This window comes from Aotus nancymaae, unplaced genomic scaffold (genome assembly GCF_030222135.1).
Source record: "Aotus nancymaae isolate 86718 unplaced genomic scaffold, 86718_ANA_hifiasm-v0.15.2.pri h1tg000006l, whole genome shotgun sequence".
Taxonomy (NCBI): Eukaryota; Metazoa; Chordata; class Mammalia; order Primates; family Aotidae; genus Aotus; species Aotus nancymaae.
This window is the reverse complement of record NW_026988417.1, coordinates 40,203,639-40,223,074: the sequence shown is the minus strand read 5'-3', so window position 1 is coordinate 40,223,074 and position 19,436 is coordinate 40,203,639. Positions and strand designations below refer to the sequence as shown.

The window sequence follows — 19,436 nt, the reverse complement described above, 5'->3', positions numbered from 1 at the left end:
ATACACCCAATCAATTTCCTTCATCCATTTGCTCCATGGATACATATTTGAGCCATGTGCATGTTGGGGAATATGCTAAGCTTGTACACAAAAGCGGGCAAGAGTAGACACTGATTTGTTAAGTGGCCAAACGCATGTCTTTTGTAAAATGCTTCTTTGATGGTTTGTTCCAGTCCATCTGTCCTTATTTATTTTATTTATTTATTTATTTATTTATTTTTTGAGACAGCTCTGTCGTCCAGGTCGGAAAGCAGTAACATGATCATGGCTCACTGCAGCCTCAACCTCCCAGGCTCAACTGATCCTCCCACCTCAGCCTCCTGAGACTACAGATGCATACCACGACATCTGGCTAATTTTTGTATTTTTTGTAGAGATGCTGTTTCACCATGTTGCCCAGACTAGTCTTGAACTCCTGAGCTCGAGCGATCTGCCCACCTCAGCCTTCCAAATTGCTGGTATTACAGGCATGAGCTACGGCACCCAGGCTATTTTAAAATTAATGTCAAAGAGAAAGAATCACAGCTCGTTTCATGTATGCTCTCCATGTTCCCACTAACCCAAGAGTTTAGGGACAGAGAGAGACAAAGGAGCAAAACCATTTCTGAGTCTAATTCCTCTCTATATCCTTGGCAGATATCCCACATTAAAAACAAACAACAACAAAAAAAAAACTAAAAAAATTAATATTGCTTATACCATTATTAGTTTATACTAGCAAATTACTTTATATTAGCAAAGTGGATATTTAACATTAATTTACTAAAAAGACTTTCAATCTTTAAGAAATCAAGATAAAAACCAAGAAAAAGAGTATTAGATACGACTTTTGCAACCTAAGCTCCTAAATGAAATGGCACTATTCAGAAATCAGAACTCCCCACCATTTAGAAATGCATTTTTTAAATATCTGTGAAAGATCCTGTTTCTAATTTGTTTTCCAAATCCCATGCATATTTTAGATGTTGAGGGTGGGGAAGAAGAAAAATTCCAAATATTTAATGCAAATTCCACTCCCACCTTCATTTTTCCTCATATTAAAACCAAGGCACAATGATGTCTTTACCAAAGTGAAAAAAAAATGACTGATTCGAGAGAGAGAATGCCCTAAGTTTTTAAGTCTTTCTTTATAGAAATTCAAAAACAAGACGATAAGAAAGAGGATTGAGCCAAGGAAACTAGAATAAATATCAGTATTTTAAAAATACACTAATTAGATATTTGCTTAAAGCATTGCTAATAGATTTAAGCTATAAAGAAGTTCATTTTTCATTGAAAAAGCAAATTTCATTTTTCATTGGTTACTATAAAACTAAGATTACTACATATGGCATCTTTGACTTTGCACAGCAAAGTGCTGGGAAGATGGGTTCAAGTCATTTATATCTACACAGGCAATATCAAGGGAAAGAGATCTCCACATCATGAAACGGAAGTAAAATCAAACACAAAGGAAAACAATCTGTGGACAATCAGAATCAAAGACTTAAGACCAAACTTCGTATTCTGCCACAAATTCATATTCAGCTTCATTTTAAAAGCTTTTGAGAACATCATTAATTTCTGTTATATTTAGTTATGATAGAATTAGGTCTGCTACATTATCAATAATAGACCATGGGCTGGGTGCAGTGGCTTATACCTGTAATCCCAGCACTTGTGGAAGGCAGACGCAGGTGGATCATCTGAGGTCAGGAGTTTGAGACCAGCCTGGCCAACAAGGCGAAACCCCGTCTCTATTAAAAATACAAAAATTAGCCAAGCATGATGGCCCCACTGCCTGTAGTCCTGGCTACCTGGAAGGCTGAGGCAGGAGAATCACTTGATTCCAGGAGGTGGAGGTTACAGTAAGCCAAGATCGTGCCACTGCACTCTAGCCTGGGCGCCAGAGTGAGAGAATCTCTCAAACAAATAAATAAATAACCATGGTATTTTTTCTGTATTTTTTAAAACATAAAATTCCATAAGACTATTATATCTCAAGTCAAAGAAACCCAATGGTACCATTTGGGGACATTTACCAACACTGGTTCACATACAAATTGCTCTGCTAAGCATAGGCAGTTTTCACACTTCTGACAGGATTTATTCTTGAGAAAAGTTTTGAAATCAAAAATATTTTTGTAGGATGTGATTTCCCCACAGAAACATGGTTTTAATTAGATGCTAGTTTCCTGATTAAAGCCCTTAAAAAATAAAACTGTTACAAATTACTATTTAATCACCTAAAAAAAACTAAGCATTAAACAATATTTTCTTCAAACTTGTTAATTATAGAGGTCAAACTAACAAAACAAATACTCAAGTTTATTTAATAATTTGTAAAATGTCTTCTTGTTACTTCTTCCTTTCCTCCAGCAGCTGTAAATTACAAAGCATTGGAACACTACCTTGAAGCATCATGCTTTATCATGAAGCACCAAGCAAAGTGAGATGCTCATGAACAAATCACCAAGTGAATTAATAAAGCCTTTTAGCCAGGCATGGTGGCTCAGAGCTGTAATCCCAGCACCTTGGGAGGCCAAAGCGGCTGGATCATGAGGTCAGGAGTTTGAGACCAGGCTGACCAAGATGGTGAAACCCCATCTCTACTAAAAGTATAAAAATTAGCTGGGGGTGGTGGCAGGTGCCTGTAATTCTAGCTACACAGGAGGCTGAGGCAGGAGAATTGCTTGAACCCGGAAGGTGGAGTTTGCAGTGAGCCAAGATCGTGCCACTGCACTCTAGCTTGGGTGACAGAGCAAGACTCCATCTCAAAAAAAAAAAAGCCTCTGGAGAAACTCATCTCATACAAGGATGAATCCTTTGTTACCCTCCTCCTTGCCTTTTTTTTTCCCCTCTTTTTTAGTGCAATGGCATGATCTCAGCTCACCACAACCTCCACCTCCCAGGTTCAAGCCATTCTCCTGCCTCAGCTTCCCAAGTAGCTAGGATTACAGGCATGCGCCACCATGCCTGGCTAATATTTTGTATTATTAGTAGAGATGGGGTTTTTCCCCATGCTGCTCAGGCTGGTCTCAAACTCCTGACCTTAGGTGATCCGCCTGCCTTGGCCTCCCAAAGTGCTGGGATTACAAGCATGAGCCTCTGCACCCAGCCCCTCCTCCCCTTTTTAAAAAAGAAATTTTAATTTTATTTTTTAAATGAGACAGGGTCTTGCTCTGTCATCCAGGCTGCAACGAATGCAATGGCACAATCACAACTCACTGCAGCCTCGACCTCCTGGGCTCACATAATCCTCCAACTTCAGCCTCCTGAGTAGGATGACAGGCACACACCACCATACCCAGCTAATTCTTGTGTTTTTTGTAGAGATGGTGGTTTCCCCATGTTGCCCAGGCTGGTCTCGAACTCCTGGGCTCAGGTGATCCACGTACATTGGCCTTCCAAAGTGAGATTACAGGCGTGAGCCACCATGCCTGGCCTGCTCTCCCCTTTTTGAACCCCTTTTCACAATGTAAATTTTGTTTGTTGTAGGTATTAGAAATCGCTTGGTGTTTTTCCTAAGTGGACACTGCAATTATGCTCCCATCTGACTTGAGAACAAAAATCTGCATGTACTGAATGTGAGCATGACTTGCTGGAATTCAAGTTTGTCCTGAAGAGAATAAGAAAACCATACCATCTGCAGGCTGAAGTGTACATCTTCCACATATTCTATTCCTAGCCTCCCAACTGTGCTCTCAATGTTTCTCTTTAGTCAAAGAAGTCGCTTTTCTCTGACAGATGCTCCCCTCACCCTTAAACCAAAGCAGTATTATTTCAAACGTGACCTGTGAACTGATCTTACTGGTCCATGACATTGTACATTAGAGGACTGAGAATCTACACTTAGAAACTTTGACAGCAGTTTGGCCATCACCACCACAACCAAGCCATGTGATAGCAGGACTCATCTTGCTGAGCAAGATGTAAATCTGTTTAGGTGTTGGCCAACTGGCCTGGGTGAGGTGCATGTGATACAAGCTGCATGCTGATTCTGTGCAGTCAGCCCTGTATTACAGTGGATTGGAAATTTTAAAAACAAAAGCAAAACAAAAAAATTAGTCCTTCACTGCAAAAGTTTGAAAAGCTCTGTAATAAAAAGGCACAAGCCAGCCAGGTGTGGTGGCTCATGCCTGTAATCCCAGTACCTTGGGAGGTCAAGGCAGGTGGACTGCTTGAGGCCAGGAGTTCAAGAACAGCCTAGCCAACATGGTGAAACCCCGTGTCTACTAAAAATACAAAAATTAGCCAGGTGTGATGGTGCATGCCTGTAATCCCAACTACTCGGGAGGCTGAGGTATAAGAATTGCTTGAATTCAGGAAATGGAGATTGCAGTGAGCCAAAATCAGGCCACTGCACTCCAGCCTGGGCGACAGAGCAAGACTCTGTCTCAAAAAAAAGAAAAGAAAAGAAAAGAAAAATTAAAAGGCACAAGCACTGTAGTCAGACAGAACCAAGTATGAGTCTTTGCTCCACTACTTGCCTGACGATGTGACCTGAACAAGTTACTTTACTTCTCTGGACCTCCATTCTCTCGTCTGTGCACATATGGATGAAGGAGGGTACATCTCCGTTCAATGAGCAGCTTCTTCCTCATGCCATAAAATGGGCAATTTTAATATTTGTTCAACACAAGGGTCAATCACACACTTGAATACACTTTGGTTGTGGTTTGTGCCACAGCTGTGTGAAAAAAAAATGGCAGCTATTTGGGGAAAACAGCTATCCTGCAATAAAATAATGAAAGCTCTCAGCACTTTCTCATATTCCAGGTGGAAGAGATTTTGGTAACAAATTCAGTGCACCGTGGACTGGATACGGATATGATAATCTAGTGGTTACTGCAGGGTCCAGACTTAAGCACATGTGGCAATTTACTTTGGGCCATTGTGAAAGCAAAAAATTCTCAACTGCATCCAATAACAGCTAAAGACCTAAGAACAGTTTTCAGGAACTGCTTTAATGATTTATAGTCATAAACACAGAAGAAGATGCCTAGGAGAAGAGAGAAAAAACTGAATTTACAAGGAAAAGAGAGGTAAACACAGACAACTTCAACTACCAGGTATAGGGCGCTCCTGGCCACTCTGTAAATGAAAAACAAAAACCTTTTCTCATTATTGTGAAGTCCACCGACAACACACCAAGCATAGCATCTAGCAAAAGCAGAGAGCACATCAAAGTTACCTTTCAGTCTTTCCCATGCTACGTTTGCCTGTAAAATTGTGCTTTAATTCTTTCCTCTTTAAGTTAATTCCATTACCATTTCCTTTCTATTTGTTACAAATGCCATCTGGGTGGAAGCCTAATGATATGTCAGTGTCACCACTCACAATGGTTCTGAAATTTTTTTCACCCTCAATCAGCAACAGTCCCCAAGGACTGCTGGCTAAAAACAGGAAAGCCCGGTAATGCCAAGGCTGATTTATAACATCAGCATCAAGCTCCAGCTCTGGCTCCTTGCACACTTCTGGCTCCTGTTTCACTAGTTGAGTGAGAGGTCACTTGGGTCACATAGGACCTTACAAGGTTTCTGGGGAGAATAATAGTTTTTCTGTATCCCTTCCTTACAAAAGGCAGCTGATCAGCACTACTGTCTAGACATGCAAAGATATTTTTCATGGAAACAAATAGGTTGGTGTTTTGTTTTGTTTAAGTGAGAAAGGGATTTACTTTTATTTTAAAGCATGCACACAGCTACAGTAGGCCTTCTGGAAAGCCTTCTTAAAAGAAGATTTGTGTGTCAAGCTCACATTTAGAAATAACAAAGAGTGCAATGAAAGGGATCCGAGGTCCATGACAGTATTTGACATATTCCCTAGGAGACGTTAGAGATGCTTTCATTTTCAGATTCAAGGATTCACCTTTCACATAGGAAATGCAGAAGACCAGACAAAAACCACGTATTTTTACCCTAATTGTCTGCTTTATATCTCCTTCATGATTTTTTTTTTCAACCAGCTCCACACTTCCAGTATATACCCAGACACTGACAAAAATCCTAGTTTTCCATGCTGGGCAGGGACTGAATTACATATGAAGTTTCCTTTGGAAGGACCAAAGCATATGCACAGAAATTTGGAAATTTCTGCATTCCATTTCCAGTCCTGACAGCATCTCCCACAGAGATTGTCCTGGTGCCATTATTTTAATTACTTTACATGCTGCCTCGACCATCCCTATGATAAAATGGAAAAGCTGTTGTGTTGGAACTTGTGCTGCAAATTGCACAATGACAATGTTAGGAAAAAATCTCTCACAGCATTAACTGGCTCATGAAGACTGTTCTTAATACAAGCTGTCCCCAACATATGGACATTATTTTTTAATACCCCAGACCCTTGATCAGCCTCTAAGTAAGTCTGCAACCCCAGTCCTCCAGTGGGGGCAACTGCTTGCTTCTCTATGTCAGAAAAGCTCAAGGAGAGGCAAACTGGAGGTATACTCATGTTCAGACAAATGTCGTACCATCTCTATGTAGATGGAGAAATGCAAAAAGGGAACAGATGTGGAGTCTAGGTACCTAGATCTAGGTAAGGAGATAGCTCAAACCACCACCACCACCATCATCTCCAAAGAGGGAACAAGAATTCCTAGCCTCCTAACTTACAACCCAGAATGTATTTTTTTAATAGAAAAACAAGGTTTAAAGAGATTTCTTGTGGCTCTATGAGCTTTATTAGAACTAAACTTTACAAAAGCAATAAATGAATTGAAAAGTGCCTATATCATTGAAAGTAGAACAAATATGGTCCAATGGTTATTTCTGGAGAAACTGAGTAAAGTCTTCAAAATAAGGAGTAGATAATTTGAGTCATGTAGTAGCAATTGTTTTCATATTATTTCTACTATAGGAATCATCATGTCAATAACTTGCTATAATATAGGACTTCAGAATAAGATTTCTGAGATACTAAAAGCTTACTCTGTATATAAACTTCTACTTGATACATTTTTTTTTTTTTTGAGACAGTCTCACTCTGTCACCCAGGCTGTAGTGTGCTGGTGCCATTTCAGCTCACTGCAAACTCCACCTCCTGAGTTCAAGTGATTCTCTTGCCTAAGCCTCCTAAGTAGCTAGGATTACAGACATGCACCACCACACCCAGCTAATTTTGTATTTTTAGTAGAGATGGGGTTTCACCATGTTGGTCAGGCTGGTCTCAAACTCCTGAACCTTGTGATCCACCTGCCTTGGCTTTCCAAAGTGCTGGGATTACAGGTATGAGCCACTGTACCTGGCCTTGATATATAAGATGTTCTTATATAAAACATCTTGCATGATGTTCCCAGACAGTGTCTCTGTAGCTCAGATGAATCCTGCTCAATCATTAACTATTCAACCTCAGCAAAGTTACTGAACTTCACTCCCTACCTCTCAATGTTCTTGTTCATAAAATAGTCAGAAATAATATCTTACTAGGAAAATGAATGGGAGAAAAAAATAGAACTAGTAGAACTCTATTAGCTTATTCTGCACTCAAATGAGCAAAGAAATTGTAGCTTCAATGTTTCTAAGTGACTGGTTTGGGAAGAGAAGGGTGTATTAGTTTTCTGTTGCTGCTCTAACAAGTTACCACATTAAGTTTAGTAGCTTAAAACTACACAAATTGACTCTTACAGTTCTGAGGGTAGGAAATTTAATGTCCTGGTGTTGGCAGGGCTGCTTTCCAGCTTCTAGAGGCCGCCTGTTTTCCTTTGCTCCTGGGACCTTCTTCCATCGTCGAAGTGCATCACTCCAATACCTGGTTCCATCATCATCTCTCCTTTTTCTGTTTCTGATGTCCAGCTTCCCCCTTACAAGGACTTCTGTGATAACACAGAGTCCACTGACATGATGTAGAATAATCTCCCCATCTTAAGATCCTTGATTTAACCACATCTGCAAAGTCTCTTTTTCCATATAAGATAACATAGCCAGAGGCTCTAAGGATTAGGATGTGAACATCCCTAGGAAGACTTTATTCAGACTACTAAAAAAAGGGAGACCCAATTGTAGAAAAATCTGGCAAATATTTACCCCTAGGCAATAAATTAAACAGTTCCTTTAGGTTCAGTCCTTTTAGACATCATGCTCAGTCACTCAGATTTCTGTTCATCAGACAGTAACCAGGGCGTGGTGGCTCACGCCCGTAATCCCAGCACTTTGGGAAGCCAGGGCTGGCAGATCATCTGAGGTCAGGAGTCTGAGACCAGCCTGGCTAACATGGTGAAACCCCAGCTCTACTAAAAATACAAAAATTAGCCAGACATTGTGATGGGTGCCTGTAGTCCCAGCTACTCGGGAGGCTGAGGCAGGAGAATCGCTTAAACCCGGGAGATGGAGGTTGCAGTGAGCCAAGATCGCATCACTGCACGCGATCTAGACAACAGAGCGAGACTCTGGCTTAGGGGGAAAAAAAAACAACAGTAACCAGGTGTATGGGGAAGAGAGGAGAGTGTCTCCATTATTATGGTGACATGAGAGATGGAGAATGCAAATCACATGTTGTCCTCTGCATCCTAGCTGCCCTCGGCTGCAAAGCAGCTAGTCCGGGTTGCTGCCTGGCCTGGTGACCATGGGAGTGAGACCGATTAGCTCTACAACCCTGGATATTCCATGGATATCTGCACCTGATGTCCACAGCTGGTGGTCAGGGCTTAGAGTGCCACTGGCTGGCCTCCAGTGGTGCCACAGCCAGCTCTGGGTCTTATTATCCACCCAGTTCCTAGCCTAAGCCCACTGCCTCTTAGCTCAGCTGCCTTCTGAGCCCTCCCTTGAAAGAATTCCAGAACATCTGGCACCTTCTGCCACCACATAAAAGCTGAGAGAGGCTTGGTGAGTGCCCCTGGGGCCTCCTCCACCTGACCTTACCAATTTGTCCTCTTATGTCACTGTGCACCCCTTCCAAGTTGGCATGAAGTTACTCACATAGGAGTGCCTGCCCAGAACCCTAAACAGAAAGTAGGATAAAACTCTCCTCTGCCCTTAGTGTTCCTACAAGCCAGGATGAGCCCCTCTGCCCTCAGTGCTCCTTCTACTTGTACAATTTGGACCATCAATTCTTTTCCTCCTGTAGGGACATGGCACTCCACCCTTCCAGAAGTAGGGTCTATTTCCCTGACTTCCCTGGAATCTGGACTGACTCTAGAGCTTCCTTTAACCAAGAGGATATAGTGGAAGTAACATGCTGCCACTTTCAAGCTTGGCCTTAAGAAGATTGACAGCTTCTGCTTTCTTTTTCTTGAAGGCCAGCAACCTGGGGAAGTCCAATTAGCCTGAGACCACCATGCTATGAGGGCACCCAAACTTGCCAGGTAGAGAGGCCACGTGGAGAAGCACTGAAGGCCCAGACAAAAAAACGTCTTGAACCTTCCAGCCCAGTCCCAGCACCAACTGAACATAGGGACCAGCCAATGCTCCATGGTATAGAATTAGATTAGTCAACTCCTGGAATCTTAATAAACAATAAAGTGTTGTTATTTTTAAGCCACTAAGTTTGGAATGGTTTCTTATACAGCAATAGGTAATTAAAGCAATCAGAAAAATAAAAAAACAAACTATATATACATTCAAGTGTTTCCCCCCAAAAAATAGCCATAAGGCATACACAAAATGACCAGAGTAAGCAGCCATTTCAACAGGATGCCCGCTCATTTGCAAGGGTTTTGTTGTGCTTTGTTTTTTCACTAAATGCACTCCCTCATTTAATTCATCTGGAGCCAAAGAACCACTTGCACTACTTTTTTCCTCCTCCAATTAGCATGCAGGGATTTCCCTCATGTTAAGAGAATGTGATATGCAAAGTCACTGGACCACTGTCTTGCATAACAAACCAAAGTCTTTTGACATCAGTGAGAAAATTCCTCAAGAATGCAAAGAACATAATGCCAATTGTTAAGTGTGAAATTCCAGGGTATTAACCCTTTGAGAGATGCTGTCTTGTTCAGTTTTATTTCGGGTTGATCAAAAGAACCGTGAAACTAGATTGGAACATTATGCACCAGACTCCACTGCCTACTTGAAAAAGAATTATACTTGGAACTTGATCTTTTTAAGATCTCCCATATGTCCTGTATTTTAACAATCAGATTTTAAGACAGGAAAGATCATTGTAATTGAAAAATGGTGCCCATCCAAGGAAGCCTCAAAATTCAAACGAAAATCTCAACCTATAGCAGTCATTCAGGCCTTAATGTTTACCTTAGGAAATGTTTTTAAATGGAACACTGATGGCAAAGTTGTGCCCAAACGACGCTATTCCCAACAAGGACAGAGGACCCATGGATTTACTTGCTAGGCCAGTTTACTGAGAAAGTTGTCAGGGATTAGAAAATGAGAAAATAATTCAGACGAGAAGGTAGAGCCTATTTGTTTTTCTAGCTTCTATCTTTACCCTTACTTCTCATTACTAACCCTCCTGTTAGAGATGCAGATGAGGGCCACCTGTCCACAGAATCATAGAGAGTTACACAAAGGACAGGCTTCCAGGTCTCTAAAGCTCCCTGTTAGGAATCAGGAACAGCAACACATATTTTAAAGTCATCCAGACAAGAAGTTTAGACTATACAAAAAGGCAACAATACACCCTGTTATTTTTAGCTGCCACAATTAATCCACTCAGACAGTGTTCATACAACATGTACCAGCCAGGAATATAACCTCCCTATTTTAAACTCAAATTTATCTGTACCATAGAGCTGAATGGGGAAAAACAGCTATTTTGAAATCAAATGATCTTGGAATCAAATTCCAGTGCTAATCGTACTAAGTATATTGCCTTGGACAAATTACTTAACATCCTAGCCTAAATTTCTTCACCTGCAATATGCAAGTAATAGTCATAGCTACCTTACAAGGTGGAGAGAAGAATAACTATGATTTCATGGAAAAAAGAAAACTTCACTTAGGAACTAGGTGCAGATTCAGTATTCAATTAGTGTTAGTGATTATTATTAAAATTCTTAAAGTTTTTGTTTTCTTCTTCTATAGTACCGACACTAATCCCCTCAGACCTTAATCATTCATTGCTGCTTGAAATAATCACCCAAATCTCATAATAGAACAAGAAAAGATTTATAACTTAAAAAATGTAGTTAGAGGATTCAGTCTACATGTAATGTAACAAGATGATGGGTAAGGAAAAACGTGAGTAGACAAGAAAACATACACATGTCATAATTGAATAAGATCTTCTCAAAGTCAACTGTGACTCCAAGAGAATGCAGTCTGTATTTACTTTTTTGGCAGGTTAATGGAAAACTAATTCAGCTAGATGCCTTTTACCTCCTTGATGTATTCCCATGAGATAAAATATAACGAAGTTCTTTAAAAAACAGTACACACTGTGCCAATAGGGAATATTTATTGGGTGCTTATTACATGTCAGACATTGTTGGCATTTTATATAAGCCATATACTCAACCCCCACAACAAGCCATTGAAATAGTTCTTATGCACTTCACATTACTGGGAAGGAAGCTGAGAATTAAAGAGATTAAGCAACCTGCCCAAAGTTCTACAGGTAGGAAGGGGCTGGTCAAGATTCCAGCCCATGTCTATAGATCCCCAAAGTCTGCTCTTCACACCAAGCACAGAGAGGCAGTATGTCTCAAAGCTTTGACCCTCCCTCTGAATTTTGCAGAGGAGAATGGGAAATAGATTACATAATCATTTTTCATTTCATGTCTAGACTCTAGGAAACAACCCATAACCCACTAGGAAGCAGACAAGAAGCATGGGGCTGTGAGCCCAACACTGGAAATGCATCTGAGGAGGATGGAGAAATAACAATCTGGACATTCAGTTGCAGTTTAGAAGGCCAGCACCAACTTCAGACAGATGTCTGATATTTTAAATGACAAACTTGCTTGTGTATTGTGCAGAATTGCTACACTTTCCGTCATGAAGCCATAATGCTGGTTTATTTCCAATTTCAGCACTGAAAGACACATAGAAAAAAAAAACAGAAAACCAATTGGCTTTCAGTGGAATTCTGTCTGAGATTTAAGCCAGGATGTAATAAAAAAGTTTTTCTCCTTAGGCACATTCAATTTTTAGACTGCTAAAGCATGGCAAAAACACAAAAATGATGTCTTTCACATATAAAGATTCAAGAGAAGACCTAAACATTATGTAAAATTAGGTAAAGCCAATTTTTTTTTCATCAGATTTAAGTCCTGAAGATTATTTAGTAGCTATTTGTAACTTGTGGAAGATATTTACAAAACCTGGAGAAATGAAATGATAAAGGAAACATTACTAATCTTTTAAAATACAGAGATGAGCCCAGACACGGTGGTTCACGCCTGTAATCCCAGCACTTTGGGAGGTTGAGGCTGGCGGATCACAAGGTCAGGAGATTGATACCATCCTGGCTAACATGGTGAAAACCTACCTCTACTAAAAATACAAAAAAATAGCCGGGTATGGCGGCATGCACCTGTAGTTCCACCTACTCAGGAGGCTGAGGCAGGAGAATCGCTTGAACCTGGGAGGCAGAGGTTGCAGTGAGCCGAGATCAGACCACTGCAATAAAGCTATTCCCTCCACCGAAAAAAAATTAATTTCTCTAGAACTAGAATACACTCCATTCATCTTTGTGTCCCTAGAATTCATTATGGCATTTGGCTTACATAAGGTCTATATTGTATTAGGAATTTAGGGCTATTCAAATATTTCCAATTCTCCTTCCTCCGAGAACATTACAGGATTGTGTTTCCCTGTACATGTAAAGTTAGGCATGGCCATTGACTTGGATTTCATTGACTGGCCAACGAATGCGAGCAGAAGTAGTATTACTTCTAAGCCAAATCCCACAAGACAGTGTGCATGATCCACCATAAGGTCCTTTCCTTCACCTTGGTCACTGGGGACAGAGCGAAACCTATCAACAGGCATCCAAAGGGAAGATCTACGTGAACGCAGCCCTCCATGGATATGCAGCATGGCCAATAAAGAAAACTGTTGCTTTAAGCAACTGAAACTTGGGAATCATTTGTTACTGTAGCATAATCTAGCACATCCTTTCTGATAAAAATACTGAATGAAAGTTTAATGAAGAAAAATCAAGAAAACAGACCTTGAAAAATATAAGCACAATGACCACTTCTGTGGACCTCACCGTCCTTTTTCCATAATTCTTTATAGGTTCAAATCTGAGAACACTGTACTTACCACAGCCTAATACAAACACTAATATTAACCAAGTTGAATATCTGTTTGAACAGAGCATCATGCTGCCAAATGCCATTGTTGTCACCAGCACCTCTCAAAGATACTAAAAGCTGTCGAGAACAGTCTGTTCGCATATCTTATGCCAGAATAATAAGTATGTTCCTCAGAAATGAGTACCCTTCACTCAGTGGCTAAACGCAAGTGAATTTATATTCAAATAACCCACGGGTCAGAGCACTAGAAGCACAAATTAGAAAAAGAAGAAAAAAGTGTTTTGTAGAATAAGACTACTTAAAGAGCCCAAGGGAAAAAAAATGAGAATACAGCAAACCAAAAACAAAACATATGCATTAAAAAATGGTGCACAGATGGACTGTAATATCAAAAATAAGCGATCAAGTTGGGAGGAGGAATTCAGCACACCACTCAAGCACCACTCTCCCTGGGCTGGAACTCATCTGGAGGATTTGCACCTGCTATTTATGTTGCTGCATGCCACTTTCTTCCTTCCCAAGAAGAGATTTCAAAAAAGGAGGCCCTTTCACAGGCAACTTCGAAAGAGAAATAGAAAAAAAGGAAGAAGGGGAATCAAACACTTGAGAAGAGAAAGAACACATGGAAGAAACCACGAACATCTTCAGGCAGCAGTGAGCGACTGTCTTCATGCAGCAACTCAACCCTGTGCCTCTCAGCCCTGGCTTTGCCATTAGTGATGCTCTCTCCTCTCACTCACTGCCAGGAAGTAACTTCTATACCAAGTGTCAACTCTTTCATCTTTTCTCACTCCTACCTGAAATCTCAGTCTAGCTTCTGCTCACAGCACTGCACTAAAAATGCAAGCCAGTCTGTGTATTTCTGGAGCTGGGACACATAAAAGAATATCGAGCCAGCCAAGTGTCACCTTTTACTGATAGGGAGGTAAGTTGGCTTGCTTAAAGTCACACATCTGAATAATTAGAAATTACTTAAGAACTCCAAATGGCCAAATTCATAGTCTATCATTTAATCCCCAATTTACTTGGTTTCTCTGCCACTACCTATCAGCTCTTCTCATTTGAAATTGGCCCCCTCCCTTCAAGGGCTTGACACTAATCTCTTCTGACATTACCTCATCTCTATTTCCTTTTCATGTATTTTTAAAAACTCACATAGCACTTATTATGTAGTGCTTTAGAAATATTAACTGATTTAATCATGATAGCATGGAGGAGATACTACTATTATTACCACTATACAGATGAGGGACAGTGAGGTCATGTGATAAAGCCAAGATCCACAGCTAGTAAGAGGCAGAGGATTCGAAACCAAACCGACTGGCCTCAGACTTCATGTTCTTTACCACCACCCTACACCGTCTCTAGCTAATGCTGCATCCCTCTCTCTCCAAAAGATTAGAAAGTTGACACTTCCCCTTTTAAAAGATCATCTTTAAAGATCTCAATTTCAGAGCAAGCTAACTGCTGACCTGTTAAGACCACCCAAGGAAAACTGCTTATCATTCCCCAGCATACATTTCAGAGAATTTTTTTTTTATTGCCGAATACACAGAGGGAAAAAGGAACCAGTAAATCATTCTTTTTTTTTTTCCAAATAGATGCACCATTTTGTAGGTAAACAAGGTGAGGAAATGGAACTAAGCCCTAAGGACTAGACAATGTGGTATGAGTTAAAGCAAAATTTTAGCTGAATCCATCAGGAATGATTGACTGAAACTTAACTGGGAAGCTCGTGTGTTTGTACAATCTAAAGAAAGAAGAAGTCCTGTTCTGGTAAGATAACCTTAAGTCTGGCTTCTGTTTTATTTTTGTTATGTATTTTTGTAATTTGGGGTTTGCATAAGCAAGAGGGCAAAGGTCTTCTGGCAAAAGCTTCTTTGTTAAAATCCAGAAAAACAAACAATCAACATTGATGTTTTGGAACAGGCCACAGCTGCCCTGCTTTCAAACATGTTACCTTCCACTTCTTTAAGGAAATGAACGCACAAAGGCTTTCAAAACTGTCTGGCCCAGCAGAGGTCACTGCTTGGAACCAACTCATTTCTTGCCTAAGACAGGGAGAGGGCAGTAGAGTAGGAGGGAGGAAATGGCCGCGAAGACTGATACACACAAAGTGTCCACTCTCTTGACCCTCAGGCCGAAGGAAAACAAAAATTCATCATTTGTGAGCTTAGCAAAGGAAGCTTTACTTTGAAGACAAACTTTATGGGGTACTTAAAACACATGATATGGCCTTCCTTGGAGTCAGAAGTGAGTAGTTATGCAGGCAGGCCCTATGCAGGTCAGAGTGGAGAGAGGGAAGGGGCGGGAAGGGCTATGGAAGTTCTCAAAAAAATGAAAAGATCTCAAGCCACCAAAACATCCTCTCCAAATTTTGCAAGAAATGTTCATATGTAAAGTAACTTAAGTCTGGCCACTTTCTTTGATCACCAAATAGAATCAGGAGATGCCAATGGACAATCATTCTTTGATCTACTCAACATGAATTTTATGAATTGTGTGTCTCTTTCTGTGCCCAGGAATTGTGCAAAGCACTGGGGGTAGACAGTAATAATGCCACCTTTCCATCCATGACCTCAAAGAGTTGTGAGTTAATTGAAATTTCACTGAATACATCAAACATATAATATTTTTATGTATTGAGTAGAAATGAGTATATTTTTTACTTAGTGTCTTACCTGTAATGGTTCAGGTGAAAGGAAAATCCACATCAACTATAAACATGAGAGCCTAGATTTTTCCACTAATTTCAGCAAGCCTGAAGCAGTTTGTTTACAAAGACCTGTCCAGTCACACTCGGGAATGGGGTGGCTCTTGTGAGCAGTAATGTTTCCGTGCCAACTTGAAGTCAAAAAGGGAGAGTCCCTGGTAGGAAATGACAATGCCGTGTGGAAACAACTGCGGTACATATTGGACTCTTTACACCCAGAGAACAATCCTTTCCAAATCCATCTGCAAATAGGAAAGGCGGCAATATGTACAGAACATTCAAAAGACCAAGTTATCTGAAACTCTAAGCATATAATAGTTCTAAAGTAAAATTGCCAGGATAAAGTTATGATTCATAAATTTAAACTAAAGTCTCCTATGAAATGTCTATACTGTTATAAACATCTTTTGCTATCATAAAGAAAGATGTAGAAAAACACTTCTCATATACAGACCATGAAAAGAACTAAGAATCACCTGGAATCTTAAAAGAATCTTTTCACTCTCTCAGATTTCATATTTAGCAGCCTTGGTTTCAGATCAAAACCACTCACATGCATATAAATGTTCCGTAAAACAGCAGTACCTCAGACATCCAGCTCTCAGCTGCCCAGCAACCTAAGTCCTCTAAAACAGCCATGAAACTAGAAGTTTAAGTGTCTGCATATGTGGGCAGAATCCCAAACAGAAAAGCCTCCAAAACAGGAAGAGTGAGGAAATGTGTTTGTTAGGAAACTGTTCTCAGAGATTGGCAACTGATTGTAAACAACTAAAAGTGGATACAATTGATTAAAAAGAAGCAGGTAGCAGAAGCAGCAGGCAAAAGAAGTAGAGATGGGGTGGTAAGAAAGAGACCACCAGGCTGGGTGGGTGTGGTGGCTCATGTCTGTAATCCCAGCCCTTTGGGAGGCTGAGGCCGAGGATCACCTGAGGTCAGGAGTTCAAGACCAGCCTGGCCAACATGGCAAAACCCTGTCTCTACCAAAAATACAAAAATTAGCCAGGCATGGTGGTGCACACCTGTAGTCTCAGCTACCTGGGAGGCTGAGGTGGGAGAATCACTTGAACCTGGGAGGTGGAGGTTGCAGTGGGTGGAGATCATGTCACTGCACTCCAACTTGGGCAACAGAGTGAGACTCTATCGAGAAAGAAAAAAAAAAGAGAGACTGCCTGAGAGTACTGAAAAGCAAGGGTAGAAACCAAGACCAAGAAAAGAGGAATAAGGAAGAAACAGATGAGACAGGAACAGTTCATGGGATCAAGACCCTTCACAGACATGAAGCCATTAGAAGTCATTATCTCTCGGTATTAAAACAAGCAAATTGCTTTTTACAATCTGTTTCATGTTTAAAATCTTTTTAAATGTTCAGAAGAAAAACAGATCTGCTCTTCTCAGTTTAAGAACCCATTTGTATCAGGCCAAACCCCAGGTTGTTAAAAGCAATGAACGACATCACGCTCTTAAAAGGAGAAGTGGACACTGATAAAGGAGGAGATGGACCAGGGGAGTGGCTGAGGAATCTGGTGGCCGAGAAGACTATTTTTACAATTGAGAGACAAAGCTAATCAGGATCTAAAACAGAAAACCATAAGGAAGACCAAAGATGATTTTCCTTCTGATTTTCTCTTTGATGCAGAGCCTATAAGACGAACAGATTTCCTACAGGAAACATAAGATGAATGATACTGATAGCCACTGTCAGACCTGGTGAATCCAATCTTTTTAAGGTAGACTGAGCAACAGTTAACAGCAACATAAGCAAGAAAGAGTTCCAAAAAGCCACTATGGTCTACAATTCCAAAACCCCAAAGTTCTGAAACCCAAAAGTATACAAGCTTGGTGAAAACTCAGTTAGTGACAAAACCTGACCTGAACTGACTTACAGCTATGTATTGTCTTTATTTATTAAATGTGAATTTTCATTACAAAAAAACAAATTGGTATGTTTGGATATGGGTGTTGTTACTGAAGAAGTTAGGTAATACATGCTATCCACACTGTATAAACTTTTTAAATCTAGAAAATTCTGATCTATGAAAGGCATTTGGCCCCAAGAGGTTCAGGTAAGGGCCCATGGGTTTGTAAGAATCTATGGTAAAATTACTTTAAGCAGCCAATAAGAATCTATGAAAACAGCTTTGAGCTTTCATCCAAGTGGTTTCGTTACACTGACATTTTAAAAACACTCACTATATGCTTGGTGCTGGGCTATGTACTAATGTGTTTATTTCCAAAAGGTCTCAATTTGATTTTTTCTGTTATATATAAAACAAGATCAGAAGTAAGAATCATGATCACTGCTTGAATCATTAGCAGAGTTCCACATTCACAGGGAGAGAAAGAAAAAGAAAGAGAGAGGGAGGGAAGGAGAGAGGGAGGGAAAGAGGGAACCCTACGTCATATGTATAAGGCTAGTACACATGGTAAAAAGAAAAATAAGTTTAATTAAAAAGTCCAAGTCAATCATATCAAAATGAGAGGAAGAGAAGGCAGGAGGGAGGGAACCACACTAATGACGGAATTGCAGTATCCTATCCTAGTTATTTGGAGGCTCAGAACATCACTCATGGGCAAAGAGTAACTCACTGACTGGCCCTGACAGCCTGAAACATCACTGAAATGCCCTATGCTACTTCACAGTTAACCCCAACCCACCTTCCCCTTCTTTCCACCAAGGCACTCACAGTCTTTCCCATATTAAACTTACTTTCCCCCAAACTCCACACCTTTATAGCACTTTCGCTGAAAATTTAGCGTCTCAATTCTCAGCCCTCACTCAAGAATTCTCCCAGATTGGGATAATCACAGACACCGGAATATTTTGATAGATTTTGAATATATAGAATGTTTCTGCTTAGAGGACTTTTGGTCCCACCCACAGACTCCCCCAAACTATAGGCTTGGAGAAGGCAGGAACTTGGGACCTGTTTGCCTAACACAGTATCTGGCACAGAAGGGATTAAAAATATTAGTTGGATGAAATGAAGAACTTAAAAGCAAGATACAATGTCTCAGTAAACTTCCTTACTCATTTAAACATTGTTTTTGTTTTATACTTAATTCAATGATGTAACCCAAAAAATACCGTGAGCCCTGATTCAAAGATTCCTACTGGCTGCTGAAAGTGTTCTCACCAAGTACAGTTCCACAGAGCTTTGCCTGAAACCCTTGAGCTGAGATATCATTCATATTTCAGAATTTTCCAGATTTAAAAAAGTGAATCATACATCCTACATTACAGAAGTGAATATGCTGATCTGCTCATAACACTCACTTTGCAATTCTGGTGGCTCATGGCAGAAAAGAAGGGGTGGGATGGGAGGAGAGAAATAAACCATCATCTCCACCAAAGCAGAAATCAAATGGAACACTGAAAGCTGATCATAAAAACGGAGTCCAGGAACCATACTAAACCAATAATGACTAGAGTATGGCTACTAGTATTAACCAGTGTTCGCTGAGCATATATTAAGTACCAGGCATTGTGGTAAGCACTTTATGTGTTCTAACTCATTTAAACATCACATCATCCTAAATATAGATAGCAGTCTTACTTTCAGTTTACAGATAAGAAAACTGAGGCACAGA

The 19,436-nt window shown here is 40.3% G+C and overlaps 1 protein-coding gene across 3 annotated transcripts in view; it reads right to left on the bottom strand.

The window, feature by feature from the left end:
• The window catches only part of LIMCH1 (LIM and calponin homology domains 1), a 350,623-nt gene that overhangs the window by 265,463 nt on the left and 65,724 nt on the right, over nucleotides 1-19,436 (bottom strand). The gene's annotated exons all lie outside the window — the stretch shown is intronic.